Consider the following 22708-nt stretch of genomic DNA (forward strand, 5'->3'; position numbering starts at 1 on the left):
TCTGTGAGCTTGTCTATAGCAAAGCTAATTATCTCCCTGTTCTTGTCTAGAACCATCCACAAGTAGATCAGCACTGAACTTCCCAGTTGTGTTAACAAGGCCCTCTCTTCATCGGAGCCGTCTGAATTATACCACGCTGGATTCTCCTGTCCCACCTTGTCAGCCCTCGACATCTTCTGTATTTGGCATTGGCAGTCCTAGGCTGTCCTTGATAAAAGAAATAGAAGATTCTACCTCTCAACAAGACGATGATAACATCTCAACAACCAGTGATTCCTCCTCTAGAGCATCTGATGAAGGTGATTTTTGTGTTCTCTGTTTAATTGACTTTTTTTTTAATGTGAAGTACCTTGCGTTCTTTAATATTCCACATCACCTTAGTAAATAAAATAGGTGAATGTCAACTTTGGATGCGAGAATTAAATTGAATTTTTAGTGTTTTAGAAGTATATAATCCTATCACCTTTTTAATAGAAGCGTGCTTTGGAATACGTTTATGATACCCTGATGTTAGAAAGAGTCAATGCTGAAATATACACGTTCAGCTAGGTTATATGTAAATTTTGAACTGGGACGGTAGGAAATCAGGCTGACTTGCCGTAGCTTGACAACTAGGCTGATTGTCTAGAAGGAAGAGTGACTCAGAATATCTAACAGACAGCTGGTTAAATGTGAATAAGTGCAGGTGACAAATAGGAACACGAGATGTTTTCCTGTGTTTCAGCAAGAGAAGATAAAGAAACTACTCTGACATAAGCTATAGGCTGTTTTTTGACCTTTCTTGGTAGAAGGCTTCAGCTGTCAATACTTTCATGTCTTTTGCCAAATTCATTGAGGAAAGCACACCATTTTAAAATAAAAAATAAGCATCGTGTCGATGTAGGTTGGTACGTAGGTCTTCTCGCTGAAAGGGCGAACAGCAGGTTTGCAGCTTTTTCTAGTCCCCCATATAGACAGGGACTGACGTGTGCTCAGCAGGTTTTCCAGAGAACTTTTGTACAGCTGAGAGTAGAGTTGCTGGGCTTTAGCAATATAACCTGAGTGCACTAGAACTTTCTGGTGTGTCTTCGTAAAACATACATGGGCAGAAGATCGTTAACTCTTAGAGCAGCCTTTGGGGAATCTTCCAGGTTTAAAACCTGTGCGATTATGATCTGTGCTGGCCTCCAGCCTTTTACCAACACAGAAAAAAGCTTTGTCCGTACAAATGCACTGATGTTTATGCGGTCCTCTTTTATCTTAGCCTGAAGGAAAAAAATATCTGCATTGGAAGCACAGTATTAACTTGGTAAGATTGCTGAAAACTACTTGCAGCTCTGTGAACAGTTTTCAAGTTTGTAGGTGATACTTGGTTTTCAGTCTGTACGTGAAGTTGATCTATTTAAAGAAGCTGAAGTCATGCTTATTTTTCTGTATTGAAGAACTTGAATTAGTGTGATCTTTATTGTTAAAGTTCTGTACGTACGAGAGGCATTTACATCTAGCATACGTCATTTTGGCAGATGTTGCAGTTTTAAAAAATACTTCATCGTCACTGCTCTGGCCCACAGAAGCTGAAAGAACTCATTCCCTCTCGCAGCATTCTGCAGCTAGCTCTAAGAAACCTGCATTCAGTTTATTTGTTTTTGGAGGACTGTGTCCTGTAAGTACTGCACAGTATTTCTTTTAATCAGTTTGAATGTGTACCTGTTTTTCTATCCACTTCTCATACTGTGTTTCCGTAGGTACGTGGAAGCACGTCTGTTTTTAAGCAAAACCAGCTTGGGTTTTCTCCATTTTACCCCGGAAAGACGGCCTATGCCGGTGGTGCAGCTGTAAGATCAAGGCAGCCAAAGACGGAACCTTATCAGGTATGAGAAAAGTAGTGTAGTGGGAAATAGTGATGGAAATAAAAAAAGCAGCACTGCCAAAGGAGCTTTGAGCAGGGAGCTGAATATGTGGTAACAGTTGCTCTTCTGCCCTCTTGGTCTACAAAAATAGACGTCTGAGATTGATTTCTGTTTAAATTCTTTAATGACAGTTTTTACCACAGGTAATACTTGTCAGAAAGAACAAGAATGACAGTTTGGGCTAGTTGTTGGTAGTTGGGGTTTCCTCTGTTGTTAGGTCTTTCAAAAAATTCCATTCAAGTGCCATTGTCTGCCTCTGACTACATTACGTTAAAATAACTTGATGCAAAAAAGCCAATGACAGCATAACTTTGAAAACTTGTGTTTATGGTAGCAAAAGCTACAGTAGTCAAACCTGGCTAATATTTATCTGTGGATCTTCTTTTCCAAGCATGCCTACATTCATGCTATGGATATGTTGTATAAACCTGCAGTCTTTGAAAATATCTAAAATCAACTTTGCTGATCCTTTGTTCTTCTGGTACACAGAGGCATGCAGGACTAAATGCAGTCCCAAGATAAGCAGTAACATGCTTTCTGTTTTGAACGATTCATATAGTTCTTGGAGAGAGTTATTTGCCCCCAAGAGTTCTTGGAAATAGCAAATAAAAACTGCTGACAACTCTGATTAGCTAGAGCTGAATCGAAAAGGAAAGTCAAATCAGGTTTGGTAGGAATATATTTAAATGAAAGTGACTTTTATCGATAAATCAAAAGGAATTTTAAGAAAATGAAAACGCGGGTTTGCTGGCTCTGTTCTGACAGTCCATTTGTGCAACGGAAAAAGGGCAGTACAAGTACCTCACTTACGGGAAACCTTGAAACCTTGTGGTGCAAAGCTGGGAACCCTCTTTGGTCGGCTATTTTTGTTTTTTACAATATTACTGCATTATGGTAAAAAGAGGAACCAAAATACTAGGCTTTTAAAGGAGAGAGTAGCTTGCTTCTTGCTGCTTGCTGTGAATGACAGCAAGGTACTAGAGAGTCCAGCGAAGGGCCACCAAGAAGATCAAGGGACTGGGAGCACCTCTCCTCTGAGGAGAGGCAGGGACTGCTGGGCCTGTTTAGCATGGAGGAGAGGAGGTTCAGGGGGGATCTTATTGGTGTATATAAATACCTGAATGGATGGTGCAAAGAGCATAGAGAGCCATTGTGTTTTCAGCGGTGCCCAGTGCCAGGTCAAGAGGCAACAGGCACAAACTGAAACGTGAGGCTCTGTCTGAGCATCAGGAAATGCTTTTGCACTGTGCGGCTGATGGAGCCCTGGCACGGGTTGCCCGGAGAGGCTGTGGAGTCTCCCTCTTTGGAGGTCTTCAAGAGCTGACTTGACATGGTCCTGGGCAACCTGCTCGGGGTGGCCCTGCTTGAGCGGGGGGGTAGACCAGGCGATCTCTAGAGGTCACTTCCAACCTTAACCATTCTGTGGTTCTGTGAGTCTCACTTGTGTTTTTACATGCTGCGTGGTCTGCTTCCTGTCTTCACATCGTGTGATAAGCACAGTGTGGTTATATGAGGGGTTTAACCTGGGAAGAAAAAAAGTCACACCAAAGGAAGTTTTTGACTGATATTTGAAGTTGGGTGGTGCAAATAAACAGTTTACTTTTTCAGTGTAATGTTTAGATCTGTTACAGTTTAAATCAGATCTTTATCTTTTAAGACAAAGATTTGCAGCCAACTTTAATCTTGGGGGAAGGGAGGAAGCAAGAGAGAAGTAAAACTAGTTCCTGGTTATGATTGTATACACTGATTTTAAGATGGTACACTTAGACCATCGTGAAACTCTGAGGTCTGTGTTGTTACTGAAAATGCTTTCTGTACCACAAGCCTTTTCTTGAGTTCTGTTTCCCTGATTACTGCTTCGGAGGCCTTAGCAGTCCTGGCATCATCCGTCTTGACCTTTTACAAGTACGGAGTTCTTTTATTGCTCGTGCAACAAGCACGTGCAAGATGCACTGAGGCCCAAGGTAAACTTCATTAAACTCCGAATGTATTCTCTTCTTTATGGCTTAAAATCCCAGTGACTGCATTTTTCTCTGTCATCAGAATATATTGATTGTATCATCAGTGTAGCCTTGGGACGTAAAATACATGCCTCTTTAGCTCAGAATTGACCATTGTAACACTTAAAATGCTAATTTTTCAGGCACAAAAGAGAGCGAAAGCTGGACAAGAAACTGTGTGGTCCCACGCTACCTTAAGTACCTCAGCACGGCGCATCTTGGAGGCAATGGAGAAGCTGTCAAGCCCTTTGTTGGTAAATAGCACTTCTTTTAATCTGTTTTTGCTTCATGTGTTTATAAAACTTAGTAAATGTGCCATCAAAGCATAAAGATAAAATTATTCTTCCTTACGTTGTGGCCGGTTTAATTTATTGCGCTGTTTCTTCAACAGGATGCTAAAAGAATGGCATCTGTTTTGCTGCTGTGTTGTGTAAGTTGACCATGAACCCCCACATTTTTGTTGCAGGGAACCCTCTCTCTCAGGAGAAAAAAATTGCCCTCTAATATTTATGCTTTGTTTTTTCCTCAGCCTCCGGACATAGATAAACTGGATATTACTGACTTCCAGTCCAAACGAAGAAAGGTAAGAACCAATAATGTCTTAAGCTGAGGTAGATAACTTTTTCAATGCTTTATCACTATTAGAAAAATTTTCTCAAACCTCAGTGACAACATAGACATCAAATCAAGTTAATATTGGCATGTATCCACAGTAGATGATGGGCTGTGAAGATTACTCAGGTTAAGAATTATGTTATCTTTGTAAGTTGAGAGCAACAACTCTAGAACACACCAAGTCGTTTTATCTTGTCCCCCAACTTGGGGTGAAGCTGCATATTAAAATTCCTGTTGAGGCAAGTTTGCTCTTAAAGAAATGATCACAAATAGAAAAATACTGATTGAGTGGTCATATAGACTTTGTACAGACTTCCGTGTTCATTCGGGCACAGAAAACTAGTTTTTGTGCTTTTTATCACCATTCAAAGTAAAGAGGAGGAAAATTGTTAATTTCCGACGCTATAAATCTTACGCTCCTAAATTCCTATTTGGAGGTAGCACAGAACTGGTGATAATGCTGTGGTAAAGCATGATTTCCTTTCATTTTGTTTAAAAAATGAAAACTAGTCATCTTTTTTTGATGACTTTAGTTAGGGGTATCATTAAATTGCAAAACTGTACCAGGCAGAATAGCTCTTGGTGTATTAAATGCCTAACTGGGGGAATTAATATTTTTCATTTTTACCTTTAAAACCAGCGATGAACCATCGTTGGAGTCTGATAAATTTTCCATAAAATTAAATGGGCATCTCTTTCTGCGAAAACATCTGTGTTTCCAGTATCAGTCTGAGTGTACAAATGACCACTTGTTAAGTGTATGGGCTTCTTAGGCTGGAAATCAAAGTGGACAGTAATACTGGTTGCTTATTGCTTTTAACTCTTTCAATCTCTGTATTGTTTAGCCAGCACAATCTCCATTTGGTAAAGTTCTAAAATGAATGTAGCAGCAACTGCTTAGTTTTTAGGGGGGTAGAGGTTTTTTTTTTTCTTTTTCTTTTCCGACGCTATAAATCTTACGCTCCTAAATTCCTATTTGGAGGTAGCACAGAACTGGTGATAATGCTGTGGTAAAGCATGATTTCCTTTCATTTTCTTTAAAAAATGAAAACTAGTCATCTTTTTTTGATGACTTTAGTTAGGGGTATCCTTGGGCTTATTAAATTACAAAACCCTTAGATGACCACTTGAAGATCAGGTGACTGAAGGAAATAACAAGATGTGCAAACTTTTCATCTTCTGTTCTAATGAGCAAAGGGACAGTGTCTCAAGAAGTTTCTGTGCTAATTCCTTGATTGGATGGATGTATAATTAAGTTTACAATCACTTCAGAGTTTACAAACATCTCAGATTTCCTGGACCATCTTTTCACCATCTGCCAAATTACAAGGGCATGGAGAAGTGAAGTATATCATAAATATTATCCAAATAACTAAAACCAAATCTGGTGTGAATTCTCAGTTATATTATAGCAATACACCTGTGATAAGGCATTAAGAAAGATCTGCCAGATTTGCAACAGAGAGCCTGAAATTGTCAGCCACTAAATGAATGTTGCACGCAGCTGTCAGTGGGTGAAAGGAGATAGATTGTCTATTCATAATACTAGAATTCATAATGGTGGCGGGAGAAGGGTAGCCCGTGATGAGAAGCAATTATTTGCTGAGGAGACGATCGTGTGTTTTCCTGCTAAAGTGAACATGCGGTTGACGGAACACTTGTGCACTCAGGCTAAACTTCTGCAGTGGGTAGCAGTGATGTGGTATTTTTCTTATTTCAAGGAGCTGTACCAGGCAGAATAGCTCTTGGTGTATTGAATGCCTAACTGGGGGAATTAATATTTTTCTTTTTTACCTTTAAAACCAGCAATGAACCATCGTTCACTCGAAGTAGATTTGTGAACTTACATAAAACATGTCTTATTCAAGGTTTCAAACTGAATGTAATATTTTTTAGAAAGATGTATTTTTATATACTTTAGAGAGAGTGTGAATTCTATTACTAAGAGCTGGGAGATACTGTGAAATTAAAGCTGCAGCGTAAACAAAAATTTCCTGTTGGTATTGATTTGAACAATAGCATGCTTCCTAAGACTGTATTTTCTGATCCTTAAGACCGCAGGCGGAGCCATCGGTAAATCTTGTAGCCTTTAGGGTTTGTTTTCTGTCTGACAGTTCAGTTAAGTCAGTTTTGCAGAACACGCAGTGGTCTGTGTTAAAAATTAACTCTGGTCTGTGAAAATGCTTTGAAAAGGGAAGTCAAACCCACTACTTGAAGTGCATCTAATGCACATGTAAAGCATTGGATCATATTTTAATGAATGAGATTATTGTAAGACTGACAAGTTGGTTTTTTTGAGTGTGTTCTATTGTTTGTGTAACTTTGAAGAGGGAAAATGTAGGGAATGTGAAGCCCAGAAGCCTGTATAATTAGTTGCTTAACACTTCGAATGTTAAATTAATGAATTAAGCTACTGAAAAAAAAAAATCACAGTGTGGGCAGAGGAAAAGATAGGAGCATATTCTAGGAACATGGGTTATTTTAATTATGGTAGCATGAATTATTTTGTCTATGAAGCTAACTGCCAAATTTTGAAATGGAATTCAGTCAGACTTTGGCTACTTATATATAGCTTTATGGATTTCGTTACTGGTTTTCTGGTGATTTCCCTCTACAAGTTGAACGGTCTTCAGAATTTTCAAATTGTATTCACTGAGTGCCAAGACCGATGGGGGGAGGTTTATAGTTCTGTAATTTGTTTTCATCAATAAATATTGGAATTAATTTGGGTGGACGTAAGGATAAATTGATTGCTGTTTCCCTTTCAAAGCTGGAATCCCAGAATGCATTCCAGCCTCCACCTGTTAAGAGACTTGTGACACCAACGGTAAACCGTCAACCGACGCGTTATACGCGGTATTCTGAACCATCACCGACTTCAACTACTCAGTCCAGCAAAATTTGCCAGAGAGTAGACACAAAGTTCCAAGTGAGTACATTTTTGAGTCCTTATGTGCCTGTTTTTTTTTTCCAGTCTTGGAATGTTTCTCAAACCAATTGTTATCCTATCTTTGCAAAAAGTACTGATAGTATGTTTGAGGCGAGCTTTAAGGCAGTGGGAACCATTGTGAAATAGATTGAGCTTTTATGGATTTAATTCTGTTTTTGGAACACTCAGTGTCTTGTGGTTGTTTTCACGATGTCATGATGTGCTATTGAGTCATCCTGTTCTCAGTGAAAGAATATTAAAAGACAGAAATGTTTTCCTTTTATATTCTCATGTACACAAAGCTGTCACTGATGAAACATGCTCGTGTTCTGTGTAAACTATTCCAGGTGAGCTATGTGCTCCAAGTGAGAGTTCTGACAATGTGCTGAGTTATCGGTTTTGATTGCTTTGGAGTAGATGGAGTCTAATAAATTTTCCATAAAATTAAATGGGCATCTCTTTCTGCGAAAACATCTGTGTTTCCAGTATCAGTCTGAGTGTACAAATGACCACGTGTTAAGTGTATGGGCTTCTTAGGCTGGAAATCAAAGTGGACAGTAATACTGGTTGCTTATTGCTTTTAACTCTTTCAATCTCTGTATTGTTTAGCCAGCACAATCTCCATTTGGTAAAGTTCTAAAATGAATGTAGCAGCAACTGCTTAGTTTTTAGGGGGGTAGAGGTTTTTTTTTTCCTTGTTTGTTCATAAATGACAGAAAACAGAAAAGTATGTCCCTTTTACGGGGTTGGTAAACACAAGTTTTGATGAAAACTCTCCCCCCCACATACACAATTTTTGTCATTTTGTTTAAAATAATTACTTTCTTTGTTAGAGGATTTGACAAATTTGATTTAGTGTTCTATCAGTTTGTCCTCAATGCTGAGTGAAGCAGTGTGCTTACTTTAGCCCCAAAATTTAACTGAACTGTACCCACAATGCTGAATTAGGGAACAACGTTAAGTAGGTGAGGTGTATTCAGGGCTATAAAATTAAAAATAAATAAATAAAATAAAAACCACAAAAAACCACATGAAGTGGTTGTTGGTACTTTGTGTATTCTGTACATATTCAGCTAAGTCTTGAACTAAACTTAACTTGCAGGGGATGAGAGAGAAGACTTTGCCTGCAGAACAGCGAGCAGAACCATCTGAAAGGTATGACATCTATTAATTTAAAACTTACTTGAAGGAAGAAAGACATCTCCTTTTTCAGTACAGTCTGCACCTGAAAGGTGGTGACAGTTCTCAGTAAAAGGAATGGGAAATCCAATGAAAATTTTGTATTTTGAGGGAGCTGCAAAGTCTGGATTGTGTTTGAAGATCAATAGAACTTTGAGAAAATTGTTGTTTTTATGAAAGGAAGGAAGATGAGCAAGAATAAAAGTACTGATACACCACTTTTTATCCCAAGTTTATCTTCTGAGTAGGATACGAAGATGGGAAACAAGGCACGTTATAATGCTGTATCCACAGAAAGGATCTTTGCTATTGGAGGCCTAATTTTTTCCTTCTACAGGAAATATGGCTCATTTTGTAGTTTGACTAAATCTGTAGCGTTACAAATTTTGCTTTGACAGATATTTCATGGTTTATAACTCAGTTTACTTATAACAAAATAATTTGTCCCTCCTAATGTTCCCTAGGGGAAAAGCTATTAGTTTTAGCTATTTAATTGCTTGCAGTTTGAAAGCTCTGTCCTAATGGGATGATTCTTTCTGAAGTATTCTTTAGAAGGTGAAGTAGGGGAAGTGAGTTACAGTTCAGGAGGATGTTTATTGATGTGTTTTTTTCTTTATTTTTTAAGCAAAAACATGGAGGAAGATTTATGATTTATTATTCTTTTTTTTAATACTCCTTTCATGATGAAGTTAATTGTCTGCTTTGAGTTCACATGAAGACCATGTGTTCTTTAGAATCATTTGAGGCCAAATGCTAACTCATCTCTAAAATAAAAAAAATCCAGCAGAATTAATTGAATTTCTTCTTGAGGAGACTGCTTTGTGTTATACTGCTTTCTTGGTTTAGGTCAAATGAGTTATCCTCCAGATAATATTGATGGCTCTTCCTTCTGGGCAAATGGTGTTTTGGGTAATAATGCTTGAGTTAAGAGACTTTGCACTCGGTTTTTAGGGGGTCGCTCTTTTCAAAGAACAGTAGCAGGGAATTTTGTTGACTCTATGCTCATCTGCCAAGCAATTCTTATGTGACCATGGGCATTCTTTGGCTTGCAGAAAGAACTCAACACTTTGTTTTGGCATCTAAAAGTTGGACTTCACAACAACCACCTTTTTAGGGGTGGAAGCGACTGGCTTTAAGGTTCTGGTACAGGTGCAATCAGGTGCTGGGTTGTAATTATGTTTTTTTCAAACTGTTCTAAATTGTCTCTGTTAGAACTCCTTTCTACTTCTCCATTTAGGAAGGAGATACAGCAAACTCATACTGCTTTTGATTTCGTTCACAAAGTTTATTGCAGTGCCCTACCTTTTGTTTGTAGAGTAGGTAGTGGTGGTAGTGTTTTTTGTGATGCTGGTCTCTGTTGGGTGCCATGTTCTGGAGCAGGAGCACCACACTGATCTGCTGGCAAGAGTCCCTTTGGACAGTTGAGTTGGAATACTCAGTAAATCTCTGGCCCACCAATGCTATATATCTATGTGTGTGTGTGTGTGTGTATATATTTTAAACCTGAGTCCAATTGTAGATTAGACTTGCTTGAAGGCTGACAATTGTCTTTGCCCCCTTGAAGCTCACAGGTGTTAACAGAAAGAGGAATATGGGCTGTTATGGGCAAGCGATAGTTGTCTGAATGAAGATCTATTTTGATGTAAGACTTTTTTCAGAATTCTAATGGATTGACAGTTTGGATTAGAGAAAAGTCTGAGCATCTGCCTTAGGGATCTGTCTTCCTCTATGCAGTTACAGTGCTAAGCAGGCTGTTGTCAAGTATTTGACAAGTTTAGACCAGTTCTCCTCCTCAGTATTGTGGGAGTTTGACCTGGTGTCTTCCAGTGCGATCTAATGCACTTCTGTACTGACTGACTGATTGGCTGCAAGATAAGCTTTGATGTCACGGTTTTTCCAGGCATACTTCATTTTCTTGCCATAGTACTTTTGTTAGAGTTATTCCCTATTCCACTTCTGGTTTGGGTTATTTTTTCCCCATTTCCTCTTGGATTAGGATATCTTTCTGGTTTTGAGCTAGGCTTTTTTAAGTACCAGAAAAACGCCTTTGTATGCCTTACAAAAGGGATCTGTATTCATGTCTGAAAAGACTTCTGGAATGTTGGCATACCCAAACACCTCTGCTGTTCCTGCTGATGGCCACATGAAAGCCAGAGCTGCTTCTGAAGCTTAGGCCATATTACCTTGCCACACAAGTCTAAGGCGTCCCTATTCTATCAGAGCTGTTGGCAGTGTTTCCCATGTGTATGTGTGCATATGTGCACTCTTTCTGTATTTTTGTGAGCTGTTCTTTTATATCCCTGCAAAAGATACACGTGCATCGCAGAATCAGAGAACCAGTCCTATTTAAAGGAAGCACTGGAAAATAACAATCTAAATCAGCTCTTCTATTTCAGGTCTTCTGGCTTAGTCATTGTTCCCGTGTGAACGGTGCACTTATGTATGTCCTTTTCATTGCTGCTGTTAATAAAGTTTTTCCTATTTAGAACATCAAGTATTTACCAGCGTTTAGCAACTTGTGAGACAGCTTTAGTTTTTTTCTGATCAGCAGGTTTCAATTCTAGGACTAATAACAGCTCTAATATCTTGAAAAAAAAATTTGGCTGGTAATTTTTTTTTCTCTTGTTTCCCCCAACTTCTGTACTGTCGTGTGCTAGCAATGTGACCAGCTACAAATTCAGTACTGCTGCGTCCAATGGTCTGTCTTCAGGAGTGAGTAGTGGAGGTGGCAAAATGAGAAGGGAAAGAGGAATACACTATTTATCAAGAGCTGTACAAGAACAGGTAAGTGACTCTTAAATTAATTGCTGTCACTGAGCTTACTGAAGTAACTAGCTAAGTGTGTCAGTTTTATTGCATCATAGTAAATTATAACAATACCGCTTTATTTTTGCATTGTTTTTGTTTTCTTGTGGGTTTCAGAGCAGGCTCCAATTGATTTCCTGTGTTTGAATACCTGAACTTTGCTTATGTAATTTTGAAATTTTTAATTCTCTTACCTTGGAGATTCTTCAAACTATAACATTTCTCGTTAGCAATTGAATGAATGAGTCCTAAGAAGAGAAGTTTTGGTGAAGGTTTGTATAGTTTTTCTACAGGAATGATACTTGAAACGAGTGCCAAGTATAAAAAGAAAAAAAAAGCTTAATTTTTGGTTTCATATTTAAGTCATACAGAAAGATACAGGCCAAGAGTGTGAAAAAGAGTAGTAGAAGAGAGCATTCTGCATGTCTGCTAACGATGACTCAGTTTTTGATACTCACCCAACTCATTGTGAGAGAGTTTTTTTCTCATTTTAATAGGAAAAATCTATTCCATAAAACTATGACCATGAATATTCAGATTATTTTTTCTTTTATTGGATGTTATATAAGCTGCCTGTAAGTTAATTTAAGTATTTACGTTAACATTAAGTATTTAATTAATATTAAGTTAATATTAAGTATTTAAGTTAATTTAAGTTTCAAATCATTAAATGGGACTTCAGGATGATGCAATATAAAGAAATCGTAAACACTGTTGTTTATTCCTGTAACGCAAATAAAATAATGGTCCAAATATCAAAAGTTCCATAAACTTTTCAAATCAAAACTGTGAAACAGATGTAAGCTACAGGATGCACTGAATATCAGTAGTACCAACTTACATCCCTGCCTAGTCATTTCTAAGTAGATCATGATAGTACTGTACAAATTTTGGTCAGATTTCCTATGCCATTTAAAACATAACTCATCCAATCTTAGTAATCGAATAAAGTAAGTGGCAGGGATGAAAATTGAAGTTGTTAAGAGGCTGTTTTCTGATTTTTATATTTGCATCCTGATACATGGTATAGACTGTATTTACCAGAACACAATCTTCAGTGCTGCTAGTCTGACTTTCTTTGGTGCTTTTTGTGTTTGGTTTGGTTGTTGAACCTACCTGCTTCTTTAAACATTACCTTTTTCCACGTTCACTGCTGTAGTGACTTTAGAAACTTTGGCAGCTATCCCGCCTAATTTTGCAAGAGGAACACTTTCTCACTTGTCTTGAGAGTGTACTCTTAATTGAAGCCATGCGAGGGTAGTTAGAAAGGATGATGCTTCTCCAGAGCTTTGATGACTAAAGTATAGAAAAGAAAGAAAAAAAATGTGATCTGTGCGTCTCTGTTCTGCACAGGTTTTGAGTTAACTTTCAGTGTTCTTGCTGTACAGTTGTTGAATAGAGTATAATGTGGAAGCAGGCCTGCCATAAATTAAAATGACGTGGTAGACAGAGGTGGGGAGATCGGGATTTCTTCTGGAAACTTGCTTTCTCTTAATTTGTATGGATTTTTGTTCTATTTAATTTTGTTAATAAATTGGGTGCGATGGGGTGAGAAAGTAGTATGTCTTGTATAAGAAAAATTAAAATTTGCAACTTTAGGAAGTGGAGGAACCAGTGCTACCGAACATACCCCTACTCATCAGTGCTGCATCGCTGCCTCAGTTCAATTCTAGTTTCGTTGGTAGTAGCGCTGTCTCAGCGTCACCGAGCGCTGTTTCAACAGCAGCAATGAGCACGGCAACTCCAGCAGCTGCGACGGGCATGGCAAATCCATCAGAGGTGGAGGGCATGACAGATCCATCAGAGGTGGAGGGCATGACAGATCCATCAGAGGTGGAGGACTTGACAGATCTATCAGAGGAGGAGGTGGAGGACATGATTTATACAACGGCGACGTCAGGCATAACGTGTTCAACAGTGCCCTCAGGCTTGACATGTCCAATAATGGCGGCGGGCATGCCATACCTGCTGATGACAAAGGACATATCAAGGTCAACAGCGGCAACGACAAGCGTGGCAAATTCAACGGAGGCGGCAGGCATGGCAGATGCAGCAGCGATGGCGGCGGGCAAGGTAAATCTTTATGCTATAAATAATGTTTACAATGAGTATACTGCTTTATTGCGAGTTGACTTTTTCTGTGGTGCTCATGAAACTAACAAATATTAGTTTCTACGCAGCTGAATGAATTGGGGTTGTATGCCAGTTTGGGGAAAAAGGCATAAATGTTTTGATTCTGCTTCTCTCAGTCTTAGAGCCTGCCAACTCCCATTTAACGTGATTGTATAACTGCTTCAAATGCTGTGGAAGTCTGCGGGGGAAGGGGGGTGTGGACTTTATGCCAAGTTATTTATAGTGGTTTTGGCAGGGGTAGAGTTAATTTTCTTCGTAGTAGATGATGCTGTGTTGCAGATTTGTGAGCAAAACAGTGTTGGTAAGGCACTGGTGTTTTAGCTGTTGCTGAGCAGTGCTTACACAGTGACAAGTCCTTTTCTGTGTCTCACGCTGCCCTGCCAGCGAGGAGGTCGGGGATGCACAAGAGGCTGGGAGGGCACTCAGCCAGGACAGCGGAGCCCAGAGGACCGAAGGGATATTCCACACCATTTAGCATCGTGCTCAGCAATAAATGCTGGGGGAAAGAAGGGGAAGGAGTGGGGAGTATGTACAGGGTTATGGCATTTGTCTTTCCAGGTAGCCATTACATGCGATGAGTCATTAATGCTACCTCAAATTTAACAACTTTACTTCTTTACTTCCGGTTCTTTTCCCTGTTCCACTTGGAGGGAGTGAGCGAGTGGCTGTGTGGTGCTTAGTTGCCTGCAATGGTTAAACCACAACTTTATTTAAGTTATTAAATTAGAGGTAACGTGGTCATATAAGCCTCACATAGAATGAGCCTAGGGTGCAATAATTGGCATATTATTGCAATAAAATAAACATTAATCTGTTCCAGAGTACTTGAAATATTTTTTGTACGGTTTGAAGTAGACAGCTGCTTTAACATGTTGAGGTGTTTGCTGAAGTTCTTGGAGTATCATTGGGCTGAGTTTGCCGTTCTTCAGCTTCCTGGCTTGCTTTTCCGTGCATTTAGACCTAAGTAGCATCTCCAGCTTTTCCTCTCAGTTTCTGGAATTTGGTTTTGAAGATATTGTCCTATACCCACTTGGAAACTTCCCTGTGTTTTATTATTACTTTTATCTGCAAAATAACTCAAACATCAGGTTTTTCGACGTCACTGCGGGACTTCTGTTGGGTAGTGAATTCAGGTAGTTGTTGCTCTTAAATATAAACCTTTAATTCTTTTGAAAATACAGATACAACCAACAAGTACTGTTAGCAGTCCTGAGTTTGCATTTTCATCTCCAGTTGTGAAATCTACTGAGGCAGAAGTGCTACCTACGTCTTCTGTAAGTAAAATAATAAAGGAGCTTGACTTTTTTTCTTAGGCATTTAGTAGGCTGTTGCAGAACACTAAAGCAGAATCTGCCTTGATGGAGAAAAGTATGTAGGCTTCTGGCTTATAATTTGTCATTCAGCATGCGTGCTACAAATGTGAAGAGCAGCTTTCAGATTTGGTTTTGTGTGTGCATTCGATTGGAGTTCCTGTGGCTTGAGAATCTGAAAAACCTCTCTTGTTCATAGCAGATTGGGTTTACATTTAGTGTTCCCGTTGTAAAATCGGCAGAACTTTCTGGACCCAGTGGTACTCCAGTGACGCCCTTTCTTACCCTAGGTAACTGAAACTTTAGCACTTCAGATCTGAAGTGCTGATTTTCCTTTTTTTCTTTATTAAATCTTCAATCTGTCCTGTCTGCGCATGCTAGCAATTCCAGGCAGTGTTGGACTTCTGCAGTATTTTTCCAGTGACAGATCTGCTTTTATATTTTTTTTTTGTTTTGTTGCTTTTTGTTTTGCTTGTAATCATAAAGCATTGCAAAGTAAGTAGAATTTGTGAAGATTCTTATGTGAGAAGCATGAAAGCTGGAAATTCTTGTTTCTAACAAAAGTGAGTATAATCTGCTCTAACTAGGTCACATTGTGAAAGCTGTTTTTGTTTTCTTTTGTTTCAAAAGACACCACCACCTCAACCAACATCAACACACAGAAAGAGGAGGTCAAAGATTTTGCTGGTGGTCCCTTCACCACTGCCCACGTCTTAAAGGAAGGAAGCGTCTTAGACGTTCTAAAAAATCCTGGAGAGATAATGAACTCCTTTTAAAAAGATGCTGCAAAAAATACGCTAGCATTTTTTATTAAAAAAAAAACCAACACACGACTTATGGTTAATAGAGTATCTGCTATAAATATGAATGTAGGAGAGCATTACATTAAGCGCTGCGTTTGTTAGGGTGCATCTGCCCCCTTCTATTCTAAGTGGTGTTTGTTGCTGGAAGTAAAACTGCAAGATGAAAAGCAGATGGGTTGCATCTCCTTTACGTGTTAGGATGTAATTGTAAATGAGGTACTAAGAGAATTAGCCAGATAATCGGTGTTTCATTTTAAGTAAATACAATTTGTGGAATTGAAAAGGAAATGTTTGTAAAACTCAACACTCCTGTCCCACCTTCAGCCCAGGTGAAGAAAGAATAGGAAAGAGCTTCAGTTCCAAATACATGGCGAAAGCTGCGAATCTTTGGGCCTTAGCTTACAATGGCTCCTGTGGATTAAAATTTAAACTGCAAACAGAAGTGGAGTGTTTTACGTTAAAAACCCTTTTCTGAATTTTGTTTTTAAGCAATTGCAATTGTTTTCAACAGTTTCATAAAGTGTGTCTGTGGAAGAGATATCTTTTAAGAAAAAGGGCTTTATTGAATTTGATCTTTTCCCAAAAGTCTTCTTCTAACTTACATACTTGTGAAGAAGGCAGCACATTTCTCTACTGGAAAGAGCTAAGTGAGAGAAAATACATTGTGCATTTTGTTTAAGGAAAGACCTCTGAGTGAAGTGACATTCACTTTCTTTATCGGTTTAAAAGAAGCAGAATCTAAATCCACATTGTTCAAAGACTTCATTTTTGACTAAAAAAAAACCAACAAACAAACCACAAAACAACTATGTTCAAGGTAGATTTACAAGCAACTTGAGCTGCTGTTTAAGATGCATTTCCTTTAGTCTTTCTGTATTAGTAGCTTGTCTTTCCTGTTAAAATTGCCACCTTTTAAATAAGGAGTTGTCCTGTGTCCGATGCATTTTGAAAAAGATTATAGAAAATTAGACAGTTGTTCAATTGTCTTGAGTTTTTATTATTTAATTAATATTCAGCATCTGTGGGAAAATACCGCATGGATTGCTGCTCCGAGTACAAACTTCTGTACAGTTACTGGAGTAGATTTGAGTCATCTGCTACGGAAGGAGGAGCTTTAGAAATTTGATTCGATTGGGCATCGCGTCTTAATCAAATTGTATTATTTCCATTCCACGTTGGACTGTCAGATTTCAGTCAGCTACTGTCTGTTTGTACTTGTATCGACCAGTGAAAATGTTGATTTAAAGCTTGCTTGGAAACAAAGAGTTAAATGAAGCTTTAACGAAATGTTCTGTTGTGACCCAGTGCAGCAGATGAAATTTCATCCGTTTAGATAAGATTTCTGGGGACTTCCTGTTGCGCTCGGTCTGAATGTCTAGTTGTAACCATTGGCACCTGAGCTGAAATTTTTGCCCTCTAGTAAAGTCACTTAGTTACATGTAGTGAGGTGCTGCGCTAACAGGAAGACTTTTTTTTCTTGCTTCCTAGACTTTGGATTGTTGAAAACACGCTCTTCTACGTCTGCACAACCTACAACAAGCACAGTGGTTTATACTAGGCCTGCAATAACAACTTTTTCTGCAGGTAAAGAGACTTCTAAACAAGCATCGTACTGGCAATCTGATACATGTGACCCTTTTCTGCAAAACAAAGACATAAAGGACAAATGTGTAACTTGTCAAGCTACTAAAGCCTCAACAGTTGAGAGTATGAAACAGACAGTAAGTTCAAGTCAATGCGACACCTCAAAGCCAGCAGCGCCCCCAGCAGGGATGCTGGGCTTTGGAGACAAATTCAAAACAGTACCTGGAACGTGGGATTGTGATACATGTCTTGTCCAAAACAAACCGGAAGCTACAAAATGTATAGCATGTGAGACACCAAAACCTGGAACGGGAGTAATGCCTGCTCTGACATGACCAGTGGTCACAGACAGCTCGGTGACAGTGACATCCTCCTCGAGCAGCACTGACACAACAGCCACTCTGGGCTTTGGAGACAAATTTAAGAAGGCGAAAGGCTCTTGGGACTGTGGAATATGCCTTGTACCAAATAAGACGGAAGATAACAAATGTGTAGCCTGTCAGTCTGAGAAACCAGGTATGGTCCTTTTTTTCCTGTTGTTTCCATCCTAGCCTCTGTGAATCTTGTACAGAATAAAAGTACGTTGCATTTATGGAATATTTTAAGCAACACGATTCCCAGGTACGGTTGATGGGTTAGCGGCTGTCTGCAGGATTGGTTTACAGGCACTTCAGAGGTCTCAGCCCAGGTTCCAGCCTGTCGCATAAATTGAACTGATTGTGAAATGTATTAGTACGGAGCTGGATCAATGCAGATACCCCCGGCTTTGCAGCTGGTGAGGGAAGGTGGCTGAAGTGAGTGACTTAATTTAAAAACAACATAGTGATTTTTCACTGGCGAAAATGAGAACTCCATAGAAAGAGTTAAAAATGACTGCGTTTTTCTCTTTCAAAAAATAAGTAAAAAAAATTACAGAATGTGTCCAAAATGCCTCTACTCACCGTTTGTATGTAATTGAGGGGAGATGTGAAGCCAGATTTCAAGACAGTGTAGTCTTAACTAGTCTTAAGCTAAAGCAGAGAGATGCCTATGAAGGTCAGTGGTAGGCTTCAAGAAAGCGAGTGACCCGCTGGGTAACTTCTTCAGGGCAGTACTGGGTTGTTTCCCATTGTGTGTGACCGTAATTGATTTTGAGCGTGGTTGTATTGTTTTTAAAATACGATTCTAATTCTAACTTTGACTCTAAATGTCATTTAACATGCCATTACATCGAAAAACACCTGTGCAAATATATCGTGGAAGAAACAAATTAAGATGGACTAGACCGGGCTTTTGTAATCATCCTGTGCGGTAAGACTGAAATTTCATGAGGTAAGATAATGGATTTCAGACAGAGTTGATTCTCTTGGACTTCCAACCTCTGAGCGGTCAGTCGGCATCTTTGTCTGAGGCTCTTGCCATTGCAAGGAGGAATTTTGGAAATGAGGGGTTTACTGTGACCATGGTGCAGTGAATTGCACGGTTACGTTGCACTTGTCAGGAGGAAGAGCGATGCAAGTAATACTAGGATAAAAGTTTTCTGCGTGTGCCGTGGAAGGGAAGAGCCATTCTTGTCTTTCCGGTTTTGAATTTGAAGCGTTATCTTCTGCTTCTCTCTTAAAAGGCACCTTTTTTTTTAAAAGGCACCTGTCAGGCCTCTTTATGGAGGTTACACTGTGGTCAACAGCAGCAGAAGCTTGTGTGCTGAACAGAGTTGTGTGTTGTTTGGAAGCTTTGAGTTCCACTCTGGTTTTTTTGTTTGTTTCTTTGTTTCTTTGTGGGTTTTTGGTGGCTTTTATTTTTTTCAGGGGCGGGGGGGGGAGTTGCGGAGTAGTTTTGAACATTTCTGTGGGATTTGACAAATCAAATTTAAAAGTTAATGCTCATTTTATAGTTCATGTTCAAACAGGATGGTTAACTGTCTTGTTTGTCTCACAGAGGGTCCAACACCTGTGACCAGTAGCAGTGCATCTGCATTTTCTGCTCCTTCTGGAGAATTTCTGGATTTAGACAAATTCAAGAAGCCTGAAGGAAGCTGGGATTGGGAGACCTGCTTGGTTCAAAACAAAGCAGAGGCCACGAAGTGTGTAGCCTGTGAAAGTGCAAAGCCAAGCACCAAAGCAGAGCTCAGAGGTAATACTTAATGATTAAAACGAGGATGCATATTCTGTGATTTATTTTTTGGTTTGCTCTGATTTTTTTTATTTTCTTACCTGTTAAGCACAATTATTTTTTCCTTTGAGGTGTGGCAAAATTATTCGTTTTTCCTGTAGGAATATTGCCTAGATAACTTCTGTTTCCACACTTTTCCCCAAGAATAAGTTTATCCTTTTTAGAGAAAAGCTTTCATTAATGACGTGCTTGTTCTTTACATGCCCTACACGTTGTTCATTTGGAGTTCAGACTAAAAACATGATCTTTCAAAGAAGTTCGTATACTTTTTAAAGCCAGGTGGTGGGCAGAAAACACAATTGTGAAAAGTTTTATGTAGAGAGGAAGCATGGGGTTTTCTTGTTTGTTTTACTGTTTGGTTGGTTGTTTGTTAAACAGTTTTGACTGGAAAGATCAGGACTAGAATGTAGTTCAAACCTTCACGTACTGCAGATACACCGTGGGTTACGGACTTGACATTCACTTATTTCTGCAGGTTTTGGTACTGCGACTGCGTCCACAAAATGCTGCCTTGCCATCATTTACATTCGGTGTTCACTCAGAGTGTTCAGGTGCAGAGTCTGCAGCTGCCTCACAGTTTATTTTGGGAAGGACAGAAGAGAAGCAGGATTCTGTCACTACTGCTGCTCCGTTAGTGTTTGGAAAGAAAGCTGACACTGAAGAGTCAAAGACACAGCCTATCTTTTCAGTTGGGAAGTCCGAGCGTACAAAAGAAGAGAGCACAGCAAAACCTATGTTCAACTTCAGTTTCGTTAAACCATCAGAGAAGGAACCTTAGCAAGCAAAGCCAGCTTTTTCATTTGGGGTCCAAACCAGTACTTCAGGTAAACAGAGTATCTTTTGTCTTCACTTGTGCGCTTATGTCCATCAAGTAAGACCTCTGAAACCATACTAGAAAAAATCTGCGGGATTTGATATGTTCATGTACTAGAGCTTTAGAAAAAGTTTAATTCCTATATGCAGCATGTCTTCTGTCCTGGTTATTGATACGTACGCAATTAGTAGCAATCCCTTTTTTGATCTCAACACTAGGTTTAGACAAAAAATTGCGACACCTTAAGGAACCTGTCCTGCATCTCATACAAGCACAGAAGTTGCAGTGTCTCAATGCTAGCAGTACAGTTGGTGGTAAAATCTTTAGTAGGGTGAAATAGAGGCCTCACACTTTTCAGAGAAAAAAAGAGATTATTCCCACATACTTGCAACTATGCTGCAGAGTGTACTGCTGTTACTCTAGTGCTACAAAGGTCCAAAAATCACTGAACAGTTATTAGCCAGTTTTGTATTCCTTTAATTTGTTGAAAGACTGCAGTAGAGGATTGAAGTTTTTATTGAGGATCACTGTGTGGAAAAATTCTGATTGTTAAATGTCATTTGTATGACTTAAGAACCGCGTTTTGGAGTACAGAATTCAGTATTAATTCCAGAAGGGGTAAGGGGAAGGACATTAGCTAGTAATCCCGAACAAAAGCAGTGTATAGAGCTATACTGATTTTAATCGCAGTATTCTTACAGTTGGTCTGTTACTGAACAGATATGTTTTGGGGAGATATGGTGGCCAGGGAGGCGTGTGTGTTTGTGTGCTTCCTCTTCTAGTTAAGGTTCTGGGGTCTGGTTTAGTCAGGAAAATTCGATGAGGCACCTTGTGTAAAAGGAAATGTTAACCAGCATTTTTCAACACGGTGTAGTCCCTTAAAAGTGTCATAGATGAAAAGAGGCCATAACCGCTGGGGGAAAAAGTTAGTGGGAAACTGAGAGCAGGATCACATTCAGTAGTGAGAGAGCAGCAGCCTAGGGAAAGCTGATGAATGACTGTAACAGATAGTTCTATTTTAAGTGTAAAACAACACTCAGTACTTTATAATGGTGGTCTTACCAGAGGGTTCTTCTCCATGGCTCCTAAAAGCACGTCTTGAAGGCATTCGAGTGCAGTGAACTTAAGCTGTAAGAGTTGGGCTGGTAAGCTTGGCCTGATTTGAAGCTGTAGGCATGGGGCTATAATTTCTGAACAGGCTACAAAAGAAACTGTACCACTGTGCTTTTCAGTGCTCCGTTTAGCAAAGCCATCAAATTGTTGCAGGCAATTGATGTTGTTCTTCTAAGAGCACCTGAAAGATATTTTTGTTTGAAGAGTTCAGAGGTACCGGTTAATACTGGTTCAGATAATTACAGCCAGCTCTTGGTGTTTGTGACCAATAAAGTTTGTGGCTCCAAAAGGAGTGGGTTAGTGCTAACTGATTAACTGCTGTATATGCAGAAATATGGAATCTGATTACTTATGCAGAGAGCACTTAAAATGTATTGTTTTGCTGGCTCTCAGTGAGTTGCATCTTAATGCTACCAAGGAATAAGCTTTTTGCTTCTGGCCCAAGTTTTTTAATTTGGTGAAAGCCTTTTCTGTGCACGTGCACATGCCAGAGAGGTTGCTTAAGTAATAGAAGCTATAGTAGCTGCTATCTTCTGTTTTTTGTAGAAGACAGAAACTGAATTCGTTAGCTTTGTAACTGTTATGCATACTAGAATTGGTTTTCTCCCTTTTGAAAATAGTAGAGGGTATGCCTATGACAGATTTGGTGAGCAAGGTGATCAGATGAGGGCACTGCAAGACTGCCAGAACGCACCAGGTCTGGGGGGAAAAGGAATCCGGCTGAGCATAGGAATTTCTAAAAGGTAACCAAGGAGTTGTGCATTGATACAGTTATTCTAAATAATCAGATTCTTGTAGCTCTGCCTTTGGAAAGTCTGTGGCCCTTGCTGTAGTGGCTGCACACAGGATGCAGTCTACAAAACCAGAAATGCAGAAGTCCTATGTTTTGACTCCCTGGATTCATCAACCTGCTTCAGGATGGCTGGGGGAATCCAACTGTTAAGTCTAGCCAGACAGCGCAGCTTGGGCTTAGCTGCCATTGCAACCAGCCTTGTTTCTCAACAGTAGCAAAGCTGAATGCATTGGTAAATATTTTCAGGTTTGGGCCTGTATAAGGTAGAAGGGACAACAAGTGGTTTTATATGCTAGGGAGTTCTTGTTCTTAGAGCTTTCCCTCTAGTTTGAGAGAAGCACATAACTAGTTTTACAGTGGGTTGACAGGAAAGAAGTGGGGGGAAAAAATGGGAACGCAGGGAGATAGCCAAAGGCGTTATTACTAGAACAGGTTTAGAATGCTATTTTTTGCTTTTCATGAGCTTAGGGCAATGGGGAGTTTAAAGCTTAGCACTTCCTGAGAGGGTTTCTTACTCTACCGGCTCAGTTCTATCACTTATTTAAGGCAATTCAGGTCTCTGAACGGTTAAAGAATTGATACCAAATTTG

At 39.4% G+C, this 22708-nt stretch overlaps 1 pseudogene across 1 annotated transcript in view; it reads left to right on the top strand.

The window, feature by feature from the left end:
* LOC310881662 (nuclear pore complex protein Nup153-like) overlaps nt 1-22708 on the top strand; it is a 31177-nt pseudogene that overhangs the window by 4945 nt on the left and 3524 nt on the right. The window contains exons 3-11 of the transcript in view: nt 51-299; nt 1503-1642; nt 1725-1850; nt 4033-4143; nt 4419-4472; nt 7275-7394; nt 15105-15150; nt 17152-17763; nt 19165-19359. The product of the transcript in view is annotated as a nuclear pore complex protein Nup153-like (transcript). The remainder of the gene's footprint in view (nt 1-50; nt 300-1502; nt 1643-1724; nt 1851-4032; nt 4144-4418; nt 4473-7274; nt 7395-15104; nt 15151-17151; nt 17764-19164; nt 19360-22708) is intronic.

The sequence above is a fragment of the Anser anser genome (genome assembly GCF_964211835.1).
Source record: "Anser anser genome assembly, chromosome: 14".
Classification (NCBI taxonomy): domain Eukaryota; kingdom Metazoa; phylum Chordata; class Aves; order Anseriformes; family Anatidae; genus Anser; species Anser anser.